Below are 19,615 nucleotides of genomic sequence, written 5' to 3'. Positions count from 1 at the left end.
GACCAGTTAAAAATTATTTGAAATCTAAGCAATTGTTGCTTACAACATATTTCTTTCAAACAGTAAATAAAATTATACACTGATCATCATGAAGGAATAAAAATTTGAAAAAATAGAAGCAAAAAGGCAAAGGAGACAAATGAGGACAAAACTGCATTTTTTTTAACCAGATAAATTAACTTTTAGATATGTTCTTGATTCAATAAACTAATATTAAATTTTCCTAAATTTGTGGTATTTTTGCTGGAAACAGTTCCAGTCCAGCTGAGAAGCAGAAACCTGGATAAACTAAAGATTTATTCACTTGTAATTATGGTGGGTTTTTGTTTTTTGTTTTTTTTTTTTTTAATTGCAGTGAATACACAAATCGTTGTTGTTCAGTTAGGTAAAATATAAGACATAAAATTCGTTTCAATGATTCTGCTTTGGTGTTACCAAAGCCTCCATTTAAAACCTCAAAATTAGCAAATGGAAAAATAAATGTCATAATTGGAACACTGGAAAGGTAATGAGTTGCTGCAAAAAAAATAGATGCTAAGAATTTAACAACATATTTCAAAAAAAATGATCAACTGGAAAAAAAGAAACCCACAGAACAAAAGTCTCTCATTCCGAAAAAGCAGAGTCCTCAATCTGTTCTTAATTTGAAACATACACTGCTGTTCTATTTGCAACTTTATCATTCATCCTTTATACACTAAAGCCAAACATTCAAAATCATTCACATTCAGCAAAACCCAGAAAATGATATTTGCAATATTCTGCAATGACTTGACCAGCTAATAATCTCATGGACTCTCTGGAATTTAAAAATTAAATAAATAAATAAATAAATAAATAAATAAATAAATAAATATTTTCTAATTAAAAATATAAAAGAAAATGCCAATGCACTTTAGCCTTCTTCCAGTGTGATTCTTGCACAGTGATTTTTTGTGAAACTTACATGCTTTCAGGACACCCTGTCTCTAGAGCAAAATGCCAAGTAAAACATAAATCCACATAGTGCTGTTATCCACTTATCATCATCATGTCTAATTAAGCTTTTGTAACTGCTGGAAGCCATGCCTATTTCTCTCTTTTTCATTAGTTGAAACACTAATAAAATATAATGAATACACTGAAAAATTAATTTGGAAACAAACTAAAAATGGAGAGGAAACACTGTTACATAAGGAAAGAAAAAAATCCACATTACAAGATCATTTTGATGTTCCCCAGCATAACATTACAACACTAAATTACTACAAGATTTAAGGATTGACTCAGGCACTGGTGGAAAAGTGCTCTGAAAGAGAACTGAACACATCTACTTCTCTGCTTTTGCTACTGAAGACTTCTATCCCTGGAATGCCACTACCTGGAATGCCACTTTTCCACAAGCTCTATTGTGGGCCTTGAATGTCACAAAAAGAGCCTTTGATGGACCTGACTATCAAAGAAAGGTTAGAACATAAACTGAATATTGTTTCTTTTTTGCCAGCTACAATCCTGCTAAGACCTCTCTTTGACTGACCCATGAGAACAGAAAAGGGATGGTTGCTTTTATTCTTGGTCCATCATCTTTGTCTGCTTCTGATACAAAACAAAGGCCCCGAAATCACTAGAAATACATCCAAACCAGTCTGACTGATCCTGTCCCTGGTAGACTGCTCATGTGTCCTTTCAACCTGTTTTTTGAAGCAATACGTTTATGCAAAAGGACTTTCCCTCCCAAAAGATCAGTAAAAAGAGCTCTTTGTTCAAACTGGAATCTGCAAATATCTCTGATATTAAAAAAAGCTACTTTCTCTAAATAAATTTTTAACAAAAGCATATTCTATCAAAACTATCCTCTAGAAGTTAATCTAAAATGATGCACAATTTTGTTTGACATTTTCCTTCGTATCCAAACTCTCATTTTGTGTCACCAGTAGGCACAAGAATGTCAGAACAGTTGAAGTTCTTCAGTACAAAACTTCTAGACCATGATCCTGCCACTAGGAGTACATTTTTTCTTCTACTTATAGGCGGAGGGACAGGAAGAACAGAAAGCTCTGTTCCAGTAGCTCACACCCTTGGTTTCCTCACTTTCCCCAAGACAAATGCACATTGGCGTATGATTGGCATAATCAAGTTCCTGCTTTGTTTTCTACTGCTCCCCTGGTAAATCGTAATATGCTATATTGCCTCTTGTATTCACAATATAGTTAAGATTTCTTTTCTGAGCAGCAATAACTAATTTAGAAATCATCATTATAAGTGTGTTTCCATGTGTAGATTGTTTAAGTTTTATCAACTTTACATTTCATTCAGAATTTTTGTCTAGTCTTTTTTAGTACTGCCCACGTCTTCTGTGACTAGGCTTGCTTTATTGAACCATATTTAGCAATTTGTAACAGTGCCAAACATTGTTAATTCACTATTCACATCACTTACCTGAACATTCAAATGAGAAAGCTCAGGGATGTAATTTTATCCATCATGAGAATGCTTATTTTTAAATGAAATGTTTTACAGTAATTTTAGCAGCTTATAATGTCACACAGTACTTGTCGAGCTGACATAACTGCTTTGAGGTCTAAGGTATAATTAGTGAGAAAGCACAGAAAATTTAGGATTGACTTGAGTGAGATTTATCAAATATTTAGTTTTAAACTCAGATTTTAGCATGTTGCTGAATAGGTGTGTAAGCTGAGATATAAAATTTAAAAATAAAAAGCCTTTATAAAACCATAAATGTACACTTTTCAAGCACTGATATTTTTGTGTATTGTATTCTGATGGAATAAATAAGTGTTCTAATTAGAAATAGCTCATAAACCAGCACTAAATTATATCTGATTTTAAAATACATTCCACTTTTTTACTGTTATTGTTGAATGTTATTAACTCTGTGGACCAAGCAAAAAAGGGCATCAGAAACCATCACTGCAGAATATCACAGTGCAAATAAGAAATCCAACAAGCCACAGGGTGTTCGAGAATATTTCATTTTATGCACTAAAGGCAATATGTTCTTCATTAATTGTATAAAGTCACTTTTGTGACTTAAAATACTTAATAATGAAGGAAGCTGCTCCTTCAAACAGATTTGAAAAGCCCTGTATGGTTTGATGACATGATTGTCACTGTCAGTTAATAATTCCATTCTCATTGAACAGTTCTGACAATGTAAAATCACTCTCAAAATAAACCCTTTTATACTAGAAAAAAAAGTAATAATAAAATACATTGGGAAAATTTTCTACAGAGTTATTTTCCGACTTCATAAGAAAGTGCAGCTACAAGTAACTAAACAAACTCTAGTTTAAAATTAGCAAAGTTACAAATAAACATTTTTTTTTTGTCAGGGCTCATGCATAATTCAAAATGAGAACAAAGGCTAAATTATAAATCACCAGATAAATAAATTAATTATAATAATTCTGCATTCCCCACTTATAAGTATGCAAGTACTTCACAGTCGACACAGACACAATAAACCCTTTCTTCTCTAGACTTCTACAGCCATGACCGCACTACACATTATGACCCTTGAAAAGTTTAAACTTTAAATTAGGTCACCATATAGATTTTCCTATTTTGAATTGTCTGACCCTCTTGTGAAGAGGGAAACATTTGTCATTTATTTTGAAGAGATGTGGAAATGGAAGCTGAGGATTAAAGTGTTCATAAATTAAATTGTGAGATATTTTACAATGCAATGTGTAAAGTATGAAATGGAATTGAATTTGTGTGATACAACTGAAGAAAAAAGCTATGTTTTTCTTAGAGTGATCTGTGTATAGATATATGTAGTGATCAATCTTAGAAAGCGTGTCTGGTGGATTAAAAAGTTATATTAACAAAGAAATTAAGAAAGATAGTGAGAGAGTTATTGTCTAATGTGTGTGCTTCCTGTTGCCACATATTGCTAAGAAATTTGTCATTTGATTAATAGGAGACAAGAAAAGATTTTTATATGATACCGTGGTCCTGAACTTCTTCCAGTGCCTCAGACTAAACACACTTGGACATATCCTGCCAGTGAATTTACTGCCACTTAAGAAAGAGTGTGCATAAACGAGCAATCAATCTCAAAGAAAAAGCAAAAGAAAGTATTTTTCAATATGACATTGAGCAAATTCCATAATACAGGAACAGGTCTTCACTGATTTATTTTTTCTATATGGCATAGAAGCCAAGACAAAGCTATGAGCCATCCAACTGCCAAATGTGAGAAATCAGACTGTCATCTATTCTCCATAAAAATTGTGTATAGCGGTAAGGAGATGACAGAAAATTTGAGTGAGACAGTTAATATTCTCTCAGAGCTTCTGTTAATTATCTTCACTGTTGCTCAGTATAGCATACTTAGGTAAACCTGCATATATTTTTTATGTTTGTTACAAAAATTTAAATAATGGAGAATAATAAATAATCGGTTCAAGTTTAGTAAATGTCTAAACATCATCTCCATGGGAAGTTGAGTATGGATTAAAATTCAGAATAAAAGTCTATCCAGGTGTTGGAAGAGCCACCTGCAAGATTAAAAACAGTTCTTCCTCCTCCCTGGTCATAGATCGACTTATACTGAGAGAGGTTTAGAATACATATTGCTAAATTTATATATCTTGTTTAAAACTTTGATCAGTCTAAACAGGCTGCCTCACAGGAGATCTTACCATTTATATATTTGTCAAGGTAATGTGAAATTTTTGAAGCAACCTTTTCATCAAGAAGTCTTTTCCCTTAGGAAATTTTATCTTCTTGAGATAGTCAGAGAAAATTGTTCTGAGATCCATGAGGAAAGATTGGGAAAGAGCGACTTGTCCAACCAGGAATAGAAACGGCTTCAGGAACACCTAAGAGGCTCTGAGAAAGGAGAGAAGAGCTGTGCTTCTCACAGAGGAGCATGAACTGGGGTAAATGGGACAAGAAAGGACAATGGACATGGTCTGAAGTTTCCTCAGTGAGGAAAGTCAGGCAGTGGGACAGAGTTGCCTAGAGAGGTTGAGCAGTCTTCATTCCCAGAGTTTCTCATTATATGTTTAAAAAAATCCCTAAACAACCTGGTTTGATCTCACAGCTGATCCTGTTTGTACACAAGTTTGGACTGAGGACATCTCAGTGTCCCTTTACATATGAATGATCCTGTGATCCTATGCTAATGTCAAATATCAAATTTCAGCATTTAATGTTTTGAAGGTTCCATTTAACATATGTCACTGCTTATTAATGATTGATTTTTGTATTCATAAGAGATAGTTGAAATATTTAGTGTAGGTTCACTGATATATTCCATATCAATATTGTTCTAGGTATGAAAAACTTGCCTTTTTATTTCAAAAATAACAAGCATTTTTGTACAATTTGAGGAAAATTCTAATTATATATATTTTTTATACTTCTTCAAGTGTATATTGTTTCAGTCCTCAAATCTTCACAGTTAAATTAAATTTTACTTTAATTTTGAATTCTTAAAATAATTACTTTTCATCATATATATGTAATTTTGAGCATATAAAAAACATTCTCAAAATCTGTAATCACAGCTGTGACCTTAATTATTCTCTAGAGATATTAAACCCCCCAAACCAAACCAAACTTAACAAACAAAAAAACCTCCGTCCTCTTTTTTTACTCTCCCATAATTTTTTTTTGTCTCCAAAGTTTGAGGTTTTTAAGTGATAGAAATGCAGTGAAGGAAAATAATTACACAATAGGTGGTCTAGGAGTTTGTAGAAATCTTCATATGCCTTTTTTTAATAGCATATCATCTGTAGTTTCAAATCTCTGATGAAATAAATCTTTCATTGATTATTTTGTACAATTTAGATTTATATTTCTACATACTATAAGAAAAGACAATGTTGAAGTGGTTGGTAATCAAAAATTAACTCCAAGCAAGATGTTGGCTAGTTAACCAATGTCACCCTTCATGCTATCATTTCTCACCCACTGTATGTTGACAGTTCTTCTTAAGCCCATTTTACTTGATCTCAATAACAAGCACTACCAAGTTTTCTGAAGGTCAACTCATTTATCTTATACTTAACTTTCAGGTTTCCTCCTATTTTCCTTGAGCTGTGAGCAGTGTTGGCCTTCTAAGTACAGTAGCAGGCAGGCAACAATGGGTTAATTCTAAAGTCATACACATATGAAGAGAAAATTATCTTTCCCAAGAAGAACAATATACCCCAAAACAAGTAAAGGACCCATGTTCCGTGGCTTTATCAGATTTGACAAGCAACCTGATTGCAAACAGAGCTGTGCTGCTGAGCTTGTGTACGTGCAAGAAAAGCCAGAACACGGAGTTACTAATAAATAATTAAGACAAACTTAATTCTTTCCCAAAACTCCGAGAATTTGAGAACAACTTGGATTTAGAGATGCCTAAGATGTTGTAAATTCCAACCTGAACGGTTATTCTGACTGAGGCATCAATTGTACCATAATTGCATTCTCCATGCTGCAATAATTTCCTGATTAGGACACTCTCAGTGTCAGGATGACATGGCAGAGTTGATGGTTTTAAGGTTTGCAGGATTCTGATCAAGACCCCTGCTGAAATAGTAACTGCAGAGAAGAGAAAGTAAACTAGTACATGTCACATTGAATTGCTCGACAATGAAAAATACAGGAGCTCAAAGTTACAGGCCACATGGTAGGAAGAAATGTATGTCTTTTTTTTTTTTTTTTAATTTTGAGGTGGGTTTTTTATTTGTAATAAGTACCCTTCCAAATATTCTGTAGAAAAAACAAATTCAAGGTCAGTTATGAGCTACTCCAGAGTGGAGAGTGACTATGTGTGATTTTGCTAAGTATCATTCCACAAGACTAAGAGTAATATAGATTAAAAAGGTAGAAAACTGTGGAATTAAATATAAAAATCTTCCAATTAAAAAAAAAAAAAAAAAAAAAAAGAAAGAAAAACCCAACCTGAAAATGGTTGTTACAGTGAAATTATAATGAAAATTTAAATGATTGTGTCTCATATGCAAAAAGCCTGCAATCAAATATCATCTTTATTTTGCTTAAAAAAAACTTGATTGGCTAAATTTGACTTTCAAGTAATGTAACATCGTCATTTTCAATAAAAAAAGATAAAATATGACCTGTGGTGACTAATCATTTTCAATAAGTAAACCTTTTCTTTAAATAAAAAGAACCTTGTCCTCACTTTGGATGATAATGATGATTATTATTAAGTATTCTGTTTGTCTTCTTTAAATGTTTTTAAAGTAGTTACTGACCCTTTATAATTTGATTTAATAGGAAGGTCTTGTAAAATAATACTGAGATTCTGCTCTTGTGCTCTTAGCTAGACTATTTGTTCTTCTTAGCACTTGAACAATTACTGAATAGGAGATTCTGTCATGCTTAATTGATATAGATTCCATTATTCCAACAACTGAATAATCATTAAGCATTGTGTTGCTAAGCTTTATGGTATGTCACTCTTTCATTAGCATCAGTAGGCCTACTTTATTTCCTAATATATAACTATTTTTCAAACCCCCAAATGAAATTTTTATCAGAGTGAAATTATTTAATATGGATTCTATTAAGGACTGGAAAGATAGTTTAAAGAATTCTCCCTCTTGGGACAATATAATGAGATGTTACTTGGAGATTTGAAAGGATTCATATTAAATTATTTTAGGATTTCTTCAGAAAAAAAAAGGTAAAAAAAATCAATTTATTTTAATTCTTATGATCCTAATAAGCATTAAAATACATTACCTTTTTTCTATTAATTAAAAAAACAACTCCCAAACAAAACCCAAATTAATTTTCTTTTGGACAAATGTCACATCATATCTGAAATGTAAGAATTATTTTTCTTGATGTTATGATTAAGTAAAATACTTCTACAATAAAAAAAAAAAAAGAAAAATAACATTAGAACAGAAAATATCATAAATATTAAAATGTTTTTAGCCATTCAACATTTTATTAATAAATACAGATAAATGTTTAAGTATACTCAACTGCTTATTTCTCCTTTAGAGTTTTAGGTGTGTCATAAGTGGAATGTAACAGATTCATTTCCATGATGATCAGCTGGAATTTCCCCAAATAAGCAAAAAAATCCCCACCAAAACCATGTGGGGGATGGGGAGGTGGAGAGAGAGAAAGTGGGAAAAAAGAGAGAGAGATTACAGTGAAATATGCTTTATTTGACATATTCTCCCTATGGAACAATTAATTTGGGGAATTTAATGGAGTTTTTCACTAACTGATAGAGCTGTGTAATGTTTCTCCATTCTTCTATTAAAATATTCTAATTAAATCAGTCATCCTAGTCCCATCTGTTATATACTGCTCTCATGTGGGGTGGCTGCTGGATTCTCTCCAGGGCAGCCACTGTATTTAGCTCTCTTCATGGCTGGTTGGATGTCAGACATGGCAGGATCTTGTTCTCAGTTAGAAATTACTGCTAAAATATATTTTGCTCTTACATCATACATGAAAGAAACCCCAGGACAATATGCCCATCAGTAAAAATTGTAGGTTGACAAGAAAAACTGAATCATATCTCCCTTTTATTTTCTGTGGTGCTAGAATGCTTTTTAGTTCTTTTGAGACAAGGAAAGACAAATATATCTTGGAGAAAAAAAGGTGTCTAATTTGTTATCAAAGTATATTTTGGGCATTATTGTCCTCCATGTCAAAGAAGACACTCCTTTACAATGATTGCTGTAGAAACTGTTTATCAAAGGAATACTAACTGAGTAGATGACAGATTTTCTGTGGTGCTACAAGGGCAACTGAAATCAAACACACTCACAAATCTTCACAAGTGCATCACAGAGCCAGGTGCCACCAGACCAGTTGTTACAACACTTTGGACAAAATCCTGGTTCCACTGAAGTCACTGAATTTTACATTGACTTCAGCACAGCCAGGATTTCTGCCTCTGAAGATAATCTATATGCATCTGTCAACTAACTTAAACTAAATATGGTTCATTCACTCCTTAAAATAAATGAGCTTTATATTTTTCAAGGTCAAACTTGTTTAAATTAGTTCAGCTCTGATTACTTTGTCACAGGAAGGAGGTACCACCACTTTAGCTAACCATAGAGTTGTGGTGAGAGACATATGTTCAAGTGGAAAGATTTATCATGTTTATACATTGGGTTGATAGTTTATATTCTGTGTCTGTAAAATTTGCAATAAATATGTAGAGTCACCTTTAAAACCAGCCAACCATCAGCTGATTCACTTAAATGGTTATGTTTCTCAGGCTCTCATAAATTTTCTTTAAAACTTCCACACAACTTTCTGTATCTATTTGCATGAATAGAATATAAATACTTGTCAAAGGGCGAAATATAACAACTCTGAACTCCTTTATAGGAGTCATGGGGTAAGAAAATTATTTTGCAGATTTGCACAGGTAAAGTATAACCCTACAGAGTCTAGTAAAGCTTAATGGATAGCAAAAGAATTGCAAACAGACTTCTGTAGACTCCATGGACAGTATTTGTGAAAAGTAATGACAAATGAAGCTTTTCGGCACACCTAAGTACTTGTAGATAATTCTTGAATAATAGTTCCCATTGAAATAATACAACTTTTCTCCTCCTTAATGTGGTCCATTAAACTCCTAGAGAATTCTGTGACAGCAGAAGTAGGATTTACCATTAAAAAATAAAGCAGAGTTAGTGTACAGATGGTCCTCACATCTACATATACATTGTAAGGGAGTGAGAGATTTGATTCCCTGAATCAGCTTTATGTTCTTCTCATTTTTAAAAACCAAAAGAGTAATAAACTTTCATTGAAAAAATGCAGTGGCTAATTAATTGGGCATTCTTTCCTTCCAATTAGTGTAGCATACTGAAATTATCAATAAGTTATCAATTAAAATATTATGAAAGTGGAAGTATACAATTAAGATAGTTTGTGAGAATATTGGGGGGAAAAAAACCACTAAAAATTTATACAAAACATAGAAAGAGAGGAAAATAGATATACAGGAGTTTTCTTCTGAGTTAACAACTCATCTGACCAGCATATCTTTCCTCATAAATATTGGTATATATTCACATTCTAAATTACATATCAAATATCTGTAGCTACACATGAAGCCTAGTTTTATGAAATATAACATAAAGATTATCTACCTCCAGTACTTTCCTAACTCAAAGACATGTCTTAAAGATATGGACCTCTTAAAATGAGATTTATTTATACAAAACTTCTACTCTTTATTCAGTAATAAATCTATCCCAAAATATAAACTTATTAAAACTAGTCTCCTCCCATTATTCAATTTAAAATTTTGAAATTATAAATTTTATTTACAATACAAGAATTTTAAAACCATCTCATAACAAATCCTCATGATGAATTTTTAATATATCTTTAAATTAATCATGGATAATAGTGGAAGGTGTCCCTGGCCATGGCAAGGGCTTTTGAACTAGAAGGTCTTTAAGGGCCCCTCTAACTAAACCAAATTCTATGTTTCTCTATGTATTCTGGATTATTGAATTTGAAAGCTGGTTTCATTCTCTTATCTTTATGAACTTCTGTATTTGCTATTATTTTGTCAACTATAAATATTATTATTACTGCATAACTAATGGTTAATATTTAAGTCTACAATGGTACTTTTATTTTTGTTGGTTCTTTGGTTTTGATTGGTTTTATAGGTTCAGTGGTTTCTGTTAGAGATCAAAAGTCTTTGCCTTTTGTCAGCCAGATGGTTCAGTTTCCATGTGGAGTGGGAGGGCCACCTTCCAAAGTCCAGCTGGATTAATAAGCAAAGAGTAGGAAACCACATTTTTGATACAAAGCCTTCAGAAATATCAAGACAACCACAAAAAGCAGGAGGTGAAGAGGTAGAATGGAAAAGACAGTCAAACATGTAATATGAGTTTTGGTATTTAATATTACTTTGGTAAGATGCAAGATGAGTATGACTCTACAACAGTCACATGCCATCAGCCCTCCTAACAGACTGCAAAGAGTATTTCCCCCAGTAATCACTGAAAAATGCAGTAAGATAAAGGTTATTTCACCATGCAAAATGGTTCCATTATTTAAGTGACTTTTCATCGTATAAAAATGGGTGATGGAAAATGTCTAATAAATCATTGATTCATTTTACTGCTATTGAAGAATTGATCAATAATTTAGATATCCCTACCATGTACACTTAATTTAAATGTGTTCATGACTTGCCACTGAGATTTTATTCCTTGGAGAAATAGAGTTTATCCTCAGTTTATTTTACCTAACATTTAACTTTATCTAATTCTTTTTCTTATTTTTAATAATTTGCTTTTACTTTCCTCTACATCCATAATTTACTTTTGTCTTTTCGTATCAGAAGGTAATTTCCAACAGGTTCTCTTTTTTTTCCTAAGTGGTGTTTTATCTATGAAATATTTATCTTCTTTTTTTCAGAATAAAATTTCTTGACTTCCAGAAAATCCTGATCAGATCCTAAACTCTCCTGTTCAGACGTTAGAGCTGATTTCTACACTGCTCCATGTATAATCATGCATTGTTGCAAGACTGTAGTATGCCTGTAAAAGATAACAAAATTGAAAATTTAGAATTTCATGAAACTTTATACAGAAGCAAATCACTCTAATTCATAATTTATTTAGGTGTTAAATATGATAGAAGATATTTTACTATTGTTTGTTTGTTTCAAATGTCGTATAAAAATATGGGTACAGTATATTCAAAAGACATTTTAGATTTTCCCACCCATGGGAAACAGTTTCACTGTAGAAGGAAAAACATTTTTCAAATAGGTGCTAGTTCTTACTTCTAGTCCAAGAGGACTAGAGATAATGAACTTTGATGTTGTGACATTTTTATGTACTGAAAATTGAGATACTGAAAAAGCATCTCTAATTTTAACAGATTTTAATAGTTCTCTTTGAGAGTCCTCTTCTGTGAAACTCAAAACATTGTTATACAGTTAGAGTATTTAGTATCATACACAAAAGTAAAATAAATCCAAATAAAAATAAATCCTTAGGTAGTCTAAATTATTACGTTTTATTTTTTCTTAGTCCCATTTTATGAAATATTGCACACTAAAAGAATGTGAGTATTGTGTCTTGTTTTGTTTAGCTCTTGTATATGTTGACCCTCCATTATCAGCTAAAATATGTCCTTTGAAAAGGGATTTTTCTCCTTCTCTTTCATAATATACCCAAAACGGCCTTTTCAGAAAGCATTTTTGAATCCAAGCTAGGCAGTCAAAGGAAGAGAATGAAGAGCAGTCGCCAAGCCAAACCCAGTGGAGCTTTTGGGCTCTTTTTGCTGGTGGAGAGAGCAGGCTTGATGATGAATACTGAACACAAGCCTTGGTTTTGTAACAGGTAGTCAGAGCAAGCCAAATCAAAATGCTTCTAAGCTAACTCTCATAAAGAAAGACCTCATTTACAGACACTGTCTCATGCTGGAGGCTTTATGTGGCTTCCACTGACAAGCAATGAGTGCAAGTAATCAAGCTTTCAAGAGGTAACTAAAATTTAGGTGCAAATTATATTGTAGTCTTTATTGTGTAATTGTAGACCCGATCACATTGTCATACTCCACATATAGCAGCAATTTGAGAAAGGAACATGTTTTCTTTTAAAATTAATTTAGGTATAAAACAATTAAATCACATTAAAATTGCTTACAAAAATTACAAAAATATTTCCATGACTAATATACAAAATGTTGCTGCTACTTTTGTCATTTAAAAGCAATTTCCACTGTTTTTCATATTCATAGAGATGTTTTCCAGATATTAATACCTACTGGAACATATATTTTTCTCAACAAAGATCTTTGTGGTGATTTAATTTGTATTGGTAACAACCTTTTCTGAATGTGAAATGGTACATACCTCCTTGTCTTTTCTCCTGTTGCTCATATAAGATGAGTCTAACCCTGGCTTTGGCTGAGCAGCAAGTCTGAGCTGAACATCTGATGGACAGGCAGCAAGTTAATGTAAGCAATGCCTCGTATTGACACATAAGATCTGCATAACACGTGTGAACAACGGAGCAATTCTAAAGCCTGTTGACAACTCATGCTGAGTTCATTATCTAGCACAAAATAGGCAGGCAAGCATATAGAACTGTAGTCTGAAGAGAGAGGGAAAGTGGGAAGATCCATTTATTTATTAATTTATGAAAGAACAAGTAGGGCAGTCGGAAGAGATAAGTCAATTAGTTGCAGGGATTAAAATGTTCTTGCAATTAAATTTTAGGGGAATGAGAAATCTTGTATCAAAAGCGCAACCCATTCTATATCTGCATAACAGTCTTTATATTGGTTATACTGAATAAATCTTGATTATTTAAAATTAAATTTTTAAAAAATATCAATATATAGAATATTTACAGCATTATACAAAAAATAAATAAGACTATATTTCAATTATTAGAAGTAATATCTACTGAGAATTTTTTTACCAGAAAACTGTCCTTTGTGCCCTGAAATGAAGGGGGCTTTTTTGGTCCAGATACAGTGAATAAAGAGTTGGAGAGCAGCTCTTTAGAAATTGTGGTGAGAAAAATGTGAGAGAATAATATGCAAGAAGCAGAGACAGAAGTGCTTCAGGAATGAAAAGGGAGAACATCACCCTAATCTTTCCTGAGGCTGGATCAATTCTGTATTATGAACATGAAAATTTATTTTCACTCTCACTATAAAGGGCTTACATTCTACTTATTAGCATAATATTTTTCTAAAAAGTACAAAATCCAAACATCAAATCATCAAATGAAACAAAAAGAAGAAAAAAAAAAGCAAATTTCCAATTTCTTTTTTTATTATTTCTTAATATCTAGATCAGATTAGAGGGTACTTCTAATTAGGATCACAGAATTTGTAAAGAATTTGCTACACCCTTAAATGTACTTTCTTATTTCTACTTACTCATATACTCTTCCTTCTCTGTCTTCTCCTCCCTTCCTTCATGAGCAATTTCCAAGTGAAATGTAAGGTTAGTCACACTTTGCCCTGATTTAACATTAACAATGTAATTAAATGCATTCTAAGAAAATGTTGAAATTATGTGAAAAAATATAATGGAAATAAACTTAAGGTGCTCTGTGACTTCTTACAAAATTCTCATATAGAATATATTTTATGTAAAAAAAACCTAACAATTAATTTGCAATACACTCAGCTAACATACAATTAATAAACAGTAACATCCACATCACCACTTCTAAGAGAAGGTATCACCAAAATGTCTGAGAAAGTAGATGTGAATCCTGAACCTTTCAAACTCAGCATCTAAACTGCTCAGCTTGAAAATGTACAATTCAGTAGGCATTGGACTATGTCTTCAAACTACTTCTTTTAATAAATGCATTAAAATGTCATTTAGGGAGAACTGGAAAACATTTCAACATTCCTAAAGTTTTTTCACAAGTCCCAATCTAGAAATAGTATGTTCTGTGTAAGTACCTCAAGAAGGAAAGAAGGGGGTAGGGAGGAGTAACGTCAGGGGAAAAGAAAGAATGAAAGATAGGAAGGCAATTCAGGCATAAAAATTTATTTCTGCAATCAACACTGGAAGTATAGAATGAGATTTCTGGTTACAGACTCATTGCATTCAGATGAAAGACAGAAATACTTCATAGTTTCATGCCATGCCAAAATGGGGTGTTGTCTAACTTTGAAAATCTCCCAATTTAATTGCTTGTATTTATAATAATGATTAATAATCTTTCCAAATCCCATTTTAGTCCTAAATATAGGCAGCTAGATAGATGACTGTTCATTCCCACAATAATATTTAGACTGTTTAGACTGGAACACAGTCTAAAATAGATGCCGCACTGGGAAAAGAAAATATAGGTCAAATCTGTTCTAATTTGAAATGAGTTCTTGTATAAAGACTAGTATGATGCAAAGTTGTCTAATATCTTTCAAAGATGCAGTTGTCTGCTAACTTTCACATTTTTTGCCTAAATAAAATTAAAAGACTCTAGGACTTATAAAATATCTCTCCAGGAAAATTTTGATTCAGAAAGGAAATCATATAATCCAAGCAGAATTTCAAAGAAGGTGGAATGTGGAAAAAGGCATAAAATATTTAATGATAATAATTACTAGGAGACCCCCATCTCAAATATATGTTAACATAAGAAGTAACAGGACACCTATTCAACTGTGTGTACTTTTCACATGTAAAAACACTGACACTAGAAAAATAGTTGCAACATCTTTCCAAGATGGACAAATTCAAAAGTGTCTAAGAAATTGACCAAACAGAACCTGTAATCAATTTTTCTCTTTACGGGGAAATGCTGGCTACGCATGTTGTAGAAATACCACACAAATGTTTCTAAATGCTACACATCATTGAGGGCTGTTGGTTCCCAGAAACCATGAACACATAATATACTAAAAAAGGAAACACTTTCCTGGCACACAAATAAAAAAAAGTCGAAGTATAGTTTAAAAAAATCAAACAAACAAACAAAACCCGACAGTGAAATATAGTTCTGTTGTCCACATTTCTTTCATGGTTTCCTTGTCCTATCTTTCATTGTGTTTTCTGGGAGTTGATGTAGGATTTCAAGAAGGGTTTTAAGATTAAATTTCTTTCTGTGTTAATCCTCTAAGCTTTTCCCTTTGGAATCTTAACTTCAATGACACACTGTTCATTCACAGTGTCCAAACTCTATTTGTTTTAGTAATGAGGCACTAATGCAGTGTTGCTCAATTCTCAGCTGTCTAAAGACTGGTTATTTTCAGAGGGGCAGATCCATCTTCTAGAGGAACACCACAATACTATTTAGGTAAGACAGAGAAAGAGAGAGAGAGAGAGAGATGACCTTTTACAGCTATAAGACTGTGAACAAGCTATGCAGAACATTTTCACTGTGCTTAACAATCAGCAGTGGACCACAGAGTAAAGCAGTAAATAATGACTTCCAGGATTTCCTGCCATTTTATGAAACATTTAAAAACTAACATACTTTCACCTGGTCTGTTAAGTGATGTTTGACATGTCATCTAATGCCACTTAATAAGGCAGCTAATTGTTGATGTGTGTTTCTCTCCGTATGATGCTGATAAAGGCTGCCTTTCACCCCCTTGTCATTCCAAGCCTTACTCTTGGGTCTGGTCAGCCCCTGGCCTTTACCAACCATCTTAACTGCAGCATCCTTCTGCCAGGTTGAATTTCATTGGGTTTTCAGTATGATCGCTCTTCTGACATGAACTGTGAGGCACATGGAAAGTGAGGAATGACAACTGTTTGAAACCACCCAGTTGCTTACCAGGAGGATGCTGAAGGTTTTCTTTATCTACCTATACATAAAAAGAAAAATAAATTACTGAGAAACAAGAAATTATCATGCAAATTATTACACAACTGGAACCATCTTATGATTTCTTTACTATAATATCTAAATTACAAATGTTAAGATTAATCCTGCAAAATCTTTCAAATAATAACTTCTATTTGCAGTTTTGTAACTTTCTGTGGAAGAAGCATTCGCCTTCAAATAGTGAAGTGGTTTTGTTTTACCATGGCACTTAGCATCAAAAGTACCTTTAACTTTCCTCAAATTATTTTAAAAATTGAGTGAAATATAGAACAGTACTATTTGAATGTAAATTATCTATTTGTGAACTGTGAGCTCTGCAAGGATTGCAGAGATTATCCATATATTTTATAGGAAGAAGGATTTTTTTTTCTGTATGATACTGAATAAAAAAACATTTTGACAACTAATCTGAAACAATATATTTATTTAATTAAATTCCACATACTAGCAGTCAATTTACTGTTATTATTTTGTTGTTGTTGTTGTGGTTTCACCCCAACCAGCAACCAAGCTTCACACAGCCGCTCACTCATTCCTCCACCAGCATGATGGGGGAGAGATCAAAAAGGATAAAAGCTAGAAAACTAAAGGGTTGAGATAAGGACAGTTTAATAAGGAAAGCAAAAGCATCACACAAGCAAAGAAAAACAGGGAATGAATTCATTGCTTCCCATGGGAAGGCAGATATTCAGCCATCTCCAGCAGAGCAGGGCCTCATCACATGTAGTGGTGACTTGGGAAGACAAACACCATCACTCCAATATCCCCCATTTCCTCTTTCTTCTCCCCACTTTATACACTGAGCATGATGTTATATGGTCTGGAATATCCCTTTGGTCCTGGCTGTGTCTCCTCCCAGCCTCCCCTGCACCCCCAACTTCCTCACTGGTGTGGCAGTATAAAAAGCAGAAAAGGCCTTGGCTCTGTGCAAGCCCTGGTCTGCAATAACAGAAACATCTCTCTATTATCCCCCCTGTGTTCAGCACAAATCCAAAACACACAGTCCCACACCAGCAGCTGTGAAGAAACTTACTCTACCCCAGCCAAAATTACCATATTTTGTAACTTCTTTTTAATCAAAATTCTGCTATCAAGATATCCATTCCATCCGTTTAAAAACAGCAATGATGAGTATATGTAGACCATTAAAATTAAATTCTACAGATGGTGAAAAATTCTCTTTTATTTGAAATTTCTCTAAATTAATTTTTACTTTATTCTAAATCATGGCATATCCAGACACTGATGCTCCAAAAAAGTTAATTCTTTCTCTTCCCCTTACCTTCTCTCCTCATTTTCCTGAAGGACAGGAAAAATGTCTGCTTTCTATTTTTGCAAAGTATTATCACAAAATTTTAACTTTCAAAACTTTAATTTCTGGAGGTAATTTTCTTTGATTCATAAATGTTTTTTATTCTGTCTCCCTGTCTTTGTATATGATTTTTAAAAAGTCATAAAAGTTCCATATGCTAAACACTATACACATTAAAACAATAAATATATATTTACATCTGGACATGCTAATTCCAGTCTGCAGTACCTATTTTTCAATGCATCAGACTTTCTTCCTGACTCACAAAGTTTTCCATTTCTTGTCTTCACTTCTTTATCAAGGCAAGCAAGAGATCAAAGACAACATATCCAGTTTTTATGACAAGACTTTTAAAATTTAATTCCTATTAAAAATATAATACTGTTTCTCTAATCTGTTAATACTGTGTGTGGAAATTGGAAGATATCATCTTCTGGAAAAAAAAAATAAAATAATTTTTTTCTTCTTTGCCATCTGAGATTAATTCCACTGAACTAATGAGACTTTCAGAACGATCCCTATTAAGTAAAGCTGATTTTAGGAGCACTGTTTATGAATATTTAGGAACCAAAACCATCATATAAAACCCTGGAAAGTGACTCTACACAAATATTGTCTGACAGTGACCTAATTAGAGTCATTTGCATACTAATGAGACTTTGAAAGAGATAAGCAATAGCATGCTTGTAATAGATAATTAATTTGTGTTTCAAAATAAGCTATGGTTATTTAACCACAATTCATATGACACATTGAATTAGAGGAGTTGAGCAAGTTATTTTATAACAATAAACAACTGTTACAGCTTTTCAGTTTTACTTAAACTTCCATTCAAGAAATTTCTTTTATGGCAAAAAGGTAATGCTGTTCATTACAGTTTTTATTTTGAAGTTTGTTTTGGAGGAAAAAAGAGCTGGGGAATGAAGTACCTTTGCATATCATAAAAGCAGCACAACCTGTGCCATATATTGCCCCTCATTTACTATGTATATCAACACATCAGCCACTGCAGCTGGAGTATGGCTTCTTTTTCCTCCTAATAATTTTCCTCTAGTCACATATTGTTTTATTTGTGCAAGACATGACCATACGTCGTAACATGCCTTACAATTCTGAAGTTTCATTGTAAGAAAAGAGGAAATGAGTGGTTTAAGGCTGTATTATAAGCTCAGAAAAGACATTGAGTTGTGGCTCTTGACATATATTTACCAATGTGCTGCCATTTTCAAAACCCTGAATTTCACGTCTTTTCCTGTAAAAATTATGGTGAAGTCATAAGCCTCAGTTTTAGCTTACCTAAACTATATATCATTGAAAATTAAAGTGTATAACTGCTCTGTCAGATTAGAAAGTGACATTTCTCAGAGGTCTGATGTGTAAGGACAAACATAGACTTTTGAGAAAGCTATTGATATCTAATCAATATATTTATTTAAAAATCCTTTTTACTGATGTGTAAACCACACATCTATGTCTTAGGTCAATCTTGCTCCTGCATTCCCCTCCTACAGTCAGGTGACCATGTTTGTGTACAGCTCCTCTTTAAAGTCACTCTTCCCTTTGGGGCAGAATAAGGCTAAGTGACTAACGTTTAGCAGATCATTGAAAATTACTGAATAGCTCCATAGAAATGTGTGAGGTGAGGGTCCGGAGTGATGCAGGGTCCCCAGGCAGTGGAAAGGAGAGTCACTTTATTGCAAAAAGTCAGCCCTTTTAAGCAGTTAGATGGTTATCAGTTACGTAGTTTTAAATCATTACATAATTAAACCAAACACCATACACCAAAATGTGAACACGGGGTGGTTATGTAACTTGTTTTTCTACCCCTAATTCAGCTGCATCACTTTTCCACAGTCCTTTTCTACTTAGCCAAAGTAGCAGGCCTGAGCCATGATTTTACAAGGCCTCTCTTTTATAAAGCCTTACTTATCTGTAACAGAAATGTAAAAACAAAAGTTAAAAATGTAAAAATAATTCAGTCTGTCATTCCAGCCATAAAATTGCAATTGGAAATATAACTTTG

Source organism: Sturnus vulgaris, chromosome 2, assembly GCF_052056855.1.
Source record: "Sturnus vulgaris isolate bStuVul1 chromosome 2, bStuVul1.hap1, whole genome shotgun sequence".
NCBI lineage: Eukaryota > Metazoa > Chordata > Aves > Passeriformes > Sturnidae > Sturnus > Sturnus vulgaris.
The sequence above is the reverse complement of the archived record's forward strand: the minus strand, read 5'-3'. Positions refer to the sequence as shown.